The 6,000-nt window shown below is 34.1% G+C and overlaps 1 long non-coding RNA gene across 1 annotated transcript; it reads right to left on the bottom strand.

Moving 5' to 3' along the window:
- Nucleotides 1-3,493: 3,493 nt before the first annotated feature.
- On the bottom strand, nucleotides 3,494-5,857 carry LOC133206630 (uncharacterized). Its single transcript, XR_009723823.1, has 2 exons — nucleotides 5,730-5,857; nucleotides 3,494-3,609 (listed from the first exon to the last, which is right to left on the bottom strand). It is a non-coding gene; the product is annotated as an uncharacterized LOC133206630 (long non-coding RNA).
- Nucleotides 5,858-6,000: the final 143 nt, after the last annotated feature.

Here is a 6,000-nt window from a genome sequence, read left to right as displayed (position 1 = left end):
TTGATGCAAACTAAATAGCTTTAAAGCAGTTACCTGTCAAAATGGGTGAGTCATCAAAGCGATGTCAAAGATAAAACATTATTGCTCAGTGTATGTTCTACAGCAATAATTTTGTAAAATAACATAATTTACTTTAAAACATTTGTGAAGCTAAAATAGCTCCCCTAATAGCTGTTTTAGAAGAAAAATATGCAAAATAGCTGACAAAAAAATAGAATGTCATTAAATACTATTTAGATAAATAAGATAAAACAGAAATATTAAATCTGCCAAAACCTAGGACTAATCATTGTGAAAACAATGTTTTAGTTAGACATTTTTTAAAATACCCATTTTTTTGCAACTGCGATGTAACTAAATATACATGCATGTTTCCATGTGAGAGTCTGTATGTGTTTTGATGTCTGTCACTGTCATTAAAGGTGCATGAACACCACTCCCTCTTTTACTTTATTGCTTGTATATGTATTATGCCTACCAGTAAGTGAAATATTTCATTTCATTAAAAAAGAAGGTATTTGGAACAATAAAAAAAATGCTAAACCCACAAATTAAAAGCCAATAGGATATAAAGCTTTATGTGCAAAGGCACAAATTCTGTGGTGATGATATGTCATGTAATAAGAGAGATCAAATAAATTAATGAAACAGCTTGCCGAAGTTAATGGCCATGATGTCAGTAAGCTTTTAATTAATAACTTTCATTATTTTTAAAAAGTTTTTTACAGCGGGACTCCTAAGGAGCCAGGAGGTCCTACAACCAAAGAGCAAAGCCAGTTATGATGATGTTTTCCATGGACTAAAATCCTTATCCCATCTAGACCCATATTCTCAATAACAGCATATGTTCTTTGGCCAAATGCATGAAGCCTTAATCTGACCAGTGACATTCAGGTCAGGAGTACACATATGGTATGCCATACTGACTCAATTAACCATCCATCAATTTAATTGCATAATATATCAGAAGATGTATTCCACTACTACTTACAGTTAGATTCAGGCATGAAAATAAATAGGGTAAAGCAACAATTTTCTGTTGTTGTTTGTTTACCTTAAAGGGAATACTAAGTAGAAACAATAATATATTTTATAAAGTATTTATGTTCTTGGAAAAAAATAATTTTTGACAACTAAACTGATCAGAGGCTGCTAGTTTTAGAAATGATACTTCTTGTAATAAGCAAGTGTAGGTGGATAGCACACCTTACAAGAAAATTACAGCACTTCCACTGATTCTAATTACATTAATGTAGGGATAAGGGAAAAAGAAGGTATATTATTTAAACATTATGTAAATTATGAAGAGAGTTAACACATTACAAACTTACAAGTAGTGACATAGTTGAGTTGATTTGTGCAATCACTCCAGACATCAAATCCTTCTGGAATAACACACATGACAAAAAATGATAACGTGGTGACAAGTTTAAAACAAGAAAAAAAAAAAAAGATGATGACAAAAAGAAAAAAAAGATGATGACAAAAAAAAAGATGACAAAGAAGATGAAGAAAACAATGAAGAAGAGGAAGAAGATAAAGAGAAGAAAGAAGAAGTAATAGAAGAAGAAAATTAAGCTCATATTTTAAACATTCAAGGGCAAAAACTTGAAATAGAAGTCAAACATAAAGCCTTCCAAACTGGAATTCACTGAAATACAGGTTGCAGGTTCTGGTCAATAACAGTGTTATCTAACAAGACCTCTTCAGAATTTGCGTTACTTTTAATCTGTTCATTTCAAAACTAGGCCTTGAAGGTGCATGCCAGTACATGTATAACATTTAGAATTTCATAAACTGGAGTTTGGGATTTTTTTCAGCTTAACCTACAGATCTCCTTTATAGCCTCTATAAACTCTGGACTCGTTTGCTAAGTCTGTGGGTATCACAACTAGTGTATGGACCACTTGTCAGCCACAGGTCATAATACTTTTTTAAGCGTCTTTACTGTACAAAAATCAGTGCCATACTGCTGAAATCCTTTATTTTCGTCTCTGCATTAGAAGGGGAAAACATTCTAGTGTGACTTTTCTTTTATGACATTTTCCTGGGGAACAATGACCAATTCAGTGTATTTTGTTTCTTATTCACCCAGAATATTGAGAGACCTTTCCATAGTTACTTTTTTCTACAAAGACATAAAGTATAGTGGCATGAGACACTCACAAAGTCTAGAATAATGCGATCATGTCACATCTAAAAGTTCAGCAGCAGCAATATTAAAACACTTTTTGATAAACCATTTTGGAATGAGACAAGGAAAACTGCTTCTAAAACCAGTGCTTGGTGTATTTTTTTGAGCATAAACATAAACTTTGCAACATAGTATTTTTAGATTCAGTGAGTCATCACAAGCACTGGGTAAATAATATAGTTCTTGCAGAACAGAAAAAAAAGTCATGGTAAATATAAGCTACTACTTTTTGTTAGATACCTCATAAAATTACCAAATTATTTTTATGCTCAATTTTAATAAAATTTAAACACTTTTATAATAGTTCTTCACCATAATAAGCTTTTTGAAATTTCCTTATTTTTCCGAAGTTTCTTGAAAGTCTGGGTATTGTATATATTCTGGTTTTAAGTTTTATAAAGTAGATTGGTTGAGAAGTTTGTCTAAAGGATCTGGCCTCTGAGTTGGCTTTTGGAGAGCAAAATGGTAATTATTGCCTCTTGAAGATCTAAGGAATGATATACTCATTGAAAAGAAATGTTGCTGTTTTGATGTTATCTGTCACTGGACATATCTGCACATGGTAGGTATGTCTTACCTCACACAGATCATTCCAGTCCCCTACACTTAACACGTCTTGGTGACTTGTCACTCTCCTTGCATCCCAGGGCATTATATAGGCTTCTTTCTCCTTTCCTATGCATTCAGCCTTGCTGGTTGGACAATGTAAGATCTGTCTGGTCTGGGATGCAGCGCCAGAGAGATGCTGCAGTAGACTCCATGGCTCAGGGTTTCCCACAAATAGAAGTCCTACTAAAAGTAACAGCCCTCAGGCAAAGACAGATACAAGGAGTTTATCCCCATTCCATGAGTCACTCAGAAAGGTCTTAACATTGCAGAAAGCTCATAGTTGCATAACATGCAGCTATACATCTGAATTAATCAGTAATTAAAAATACCTGGCCTTGTTGTCATGGATTTGGGGAATTGGACAGATTCCAATCTGTCCAGATTTCTGTTGAAAGAAATTTTCTTCTGAAAGTATTTTTCTTTAAAGAGGTTTGCAGACTGTGTTACAAGCACAGCAGTCAAAGATTGTTGTATTCCTGAAATAGCAACACATGCTTAATCAAGGAACAGAAAACAGCTTGATACAGAAGGTGTTAACTTACAACTGCCAGTAAACTGAAAAGACAACTCTTCCAGTTGTTTCCCTTTTCTGAGGTTACAGTCCTTATGGCAGCAAGAAAGGGACACATTTTAGTCCTTGCTAGACTCTGCAACTTAAACTTAACCTGAATGGAAGTCAGCGCTGACTTACTTTTAGTTGATGACTCCAGCAGTTTAGAAGGTGCTGCAGAACATTTGCAATTCAATGGCAGCAACTTACAGGAGAGGTTGGAGCAGCAACTGAAAAGGGAACTATTTTATCAAACCTACTGAGAGAAATTAATAGCACAATGGTGAAATCACAAACCTCTAATAGCCAGATTCATGTTTTTATCCAAGAATATCTAACAAATTCAGAAGCTGTAGTTTTAGTCCCTCCAAGAAACATCCATTTACTAACCATACTCATAAAACCAAAAAATCACAAATTACTCATGGCCAGCTCAGAAACAGAAAAAGATTATCTTCTTCACAAGAATTATTGTTGCAGATTGTTCCCTTTCTTTTGCTGCTATTCTGATTTTAATATAGCTCATGGATTTAATTATCCATTACAGGATATACTTGTAAAGTGATAAAAAAATGAAAGTACTATAAAATTAATAGTTATTATGACTAATCCATGATTGATACACTAGCTGGTAAGTTTTACATGTCCCAGAATAGCAGTTGAGAGAATATGCTTTCTGAAATCCCTTTAGTGATTGGCCAATTTTCTTCCAAAGTCACCAACCTTCTTTCTTCATAAGATGCATACGACTGAGATGGTGGTGGTGCAACCTTAAAAGCACAGTGTTGGTCAGCCTGTAATCTCAGTCATCCCTTTTCCTCAAAAATCAGTGTCACCTAACCTGCGAAGTTCCTCCATTGCAGTCTCCAAGGCCAAAAGGCTTAATGTAGCACAGAAAGTCCAAATTAAATTCTTGCTCTATAATACTGCTGCATGGCAATCTCTATTTTAAGCCATCATGCTTTAAGGAAGCCTGGTCTTTGTACTAGTATTAGGTGCTGTCATAGCATAAGATGATGTGACAGGAGCACATACTGATTTAGAATTTGCTGCTCTCCTTTTAAAATGTAGAAGCTATCTGAAATGAGCAACAAAGGGGATCCTACAAATAGTCAATGCATGTTTTGAGTCAAGCAACAAATGCTCTTAAGAGACCCAAAAATAGTATTTTAAGGTTTAGTTTGGAAAAAGAAAATATGGTGGAAAGACATGAAAAAGCAAGATACTAGAGAAACACGTTAATTGGGATATAAATTAGAATTACCACATCTAACAGAGCAAGCTACTTCTTAAAAGAGGAGGTATGTAATCTGGTTTATAACTAGGCACTCATCAAAATGGACCCAACAGACACAGGCAAACAAACATGCTCTGCAGATATTCTCACAAGATTGCTCTCTAAATAACTCATCCACATACAAGGCAGCTCATGTTTTTTTGTAGCATTTTAGTTTAGCTTGGGTTTGGGTTTCTTATTTTAAACAAAAGATTGATGCATTGCAAACAGGCAAGAGTCTGGATAAATGAGATCTGATGTTTATTCATGACAATTTTAAAAAATGTTCAGATAGTAAACAAAACTTAATTACTTTAGAAAGACATAAAATATGCTGATATAGGATATAATGCTAAATAATAATCACCAGAAAGCCATCTCATTATTATTGGTTTTGTGTTTGATATGGGTTTGGCCCAAGGCAAAGCCCAGGGCTTTATTTATTTAAAAGGGTATGAAAACAAGACAATATGCATGTTTCATATTAAATATTGTGATGGCATTACACTATGTGAAATGCAATGAGAGAGAACATTGTGAAGCACCGAGGAGAATTTAAAAATTTATATTTTGTTGTACTTTTTCTCAGACATAAGCAGACTTTCTGAGGGATTATGGGAATACTAATAGCCACTATGGTGTGGTAATTTATTGTAATCTTGCAGCAAAAAAAAGGTATATCTACACACGTACATGCACACACACTCCACATCTATAGCTACACCTGATTTTCCTATTGTCATCTGTTATTTTTTTAATTGCAAACCCTGATGAGTTTAAGTCAACATATTTCCTTACTGCTTCTTCTTCTTGTCAGCTGTAGCTGGATTGATAAAATGCAAATGAACAAATCATTAACGAGTACTGGTTATGAATCTCTCAGGCAGTTCAGGACCCTATCAAATCCTGCACCTATTACTTTGTGTGATTGATGTACTATTGTAAGTGATTGTTCCTGATCTTATTAAATCTTATTGATTTTTTCCCAGTTTCTATTTTATTCAGGACCAGGCTTGGACTATTATGAATGTTGCTGAACACTGTTAATCAAGCTTACACAGCTATTTTGATGGCAAACAATTAGAACTCTGAAGCAATACCTTGCAATTAGCTTCGGGGATATGGACCTCAGCACCGCAATAATGAAAGAGACCTTCTCCTTCAAGCAAGGTAATGAGATTTACAATAATGACCCCCAATAACCTCTGAGAAATAACCAATCTGCAAACATAGATGTGTTTATCAATAATTTGTGCACTTTTTATGAAAATATATTTTTAATCTTTTTCTTCACATATGAATCATTGTTTCTACTGAAACAAAGTGTATGAAGTCTTATAAAAATGACAAATATATAAATTGAAAATCTGT

Source organism: Neopsephotus bourkii, unplaced genomic scaffold, assembly GCF_033783945.1.
Source record: "Neopsephotus bourkii isolate Nb327-2 ecotype Australia unplaced genomic scaffold, CSIRO-AGI_Nbou_v1 NB_1820, whole genome shotgun sequence".
NCBI lineage: Eukaryota > Metazoa > Chordata > Aves > Psittaciformes > Psittacidae > Neopsephotus > Neopsephotus bourkii.
Note: the sequence above shows the minus strand (reverse complement) of the source record. Positions and strands in the feature narration are given on the sequence as shown.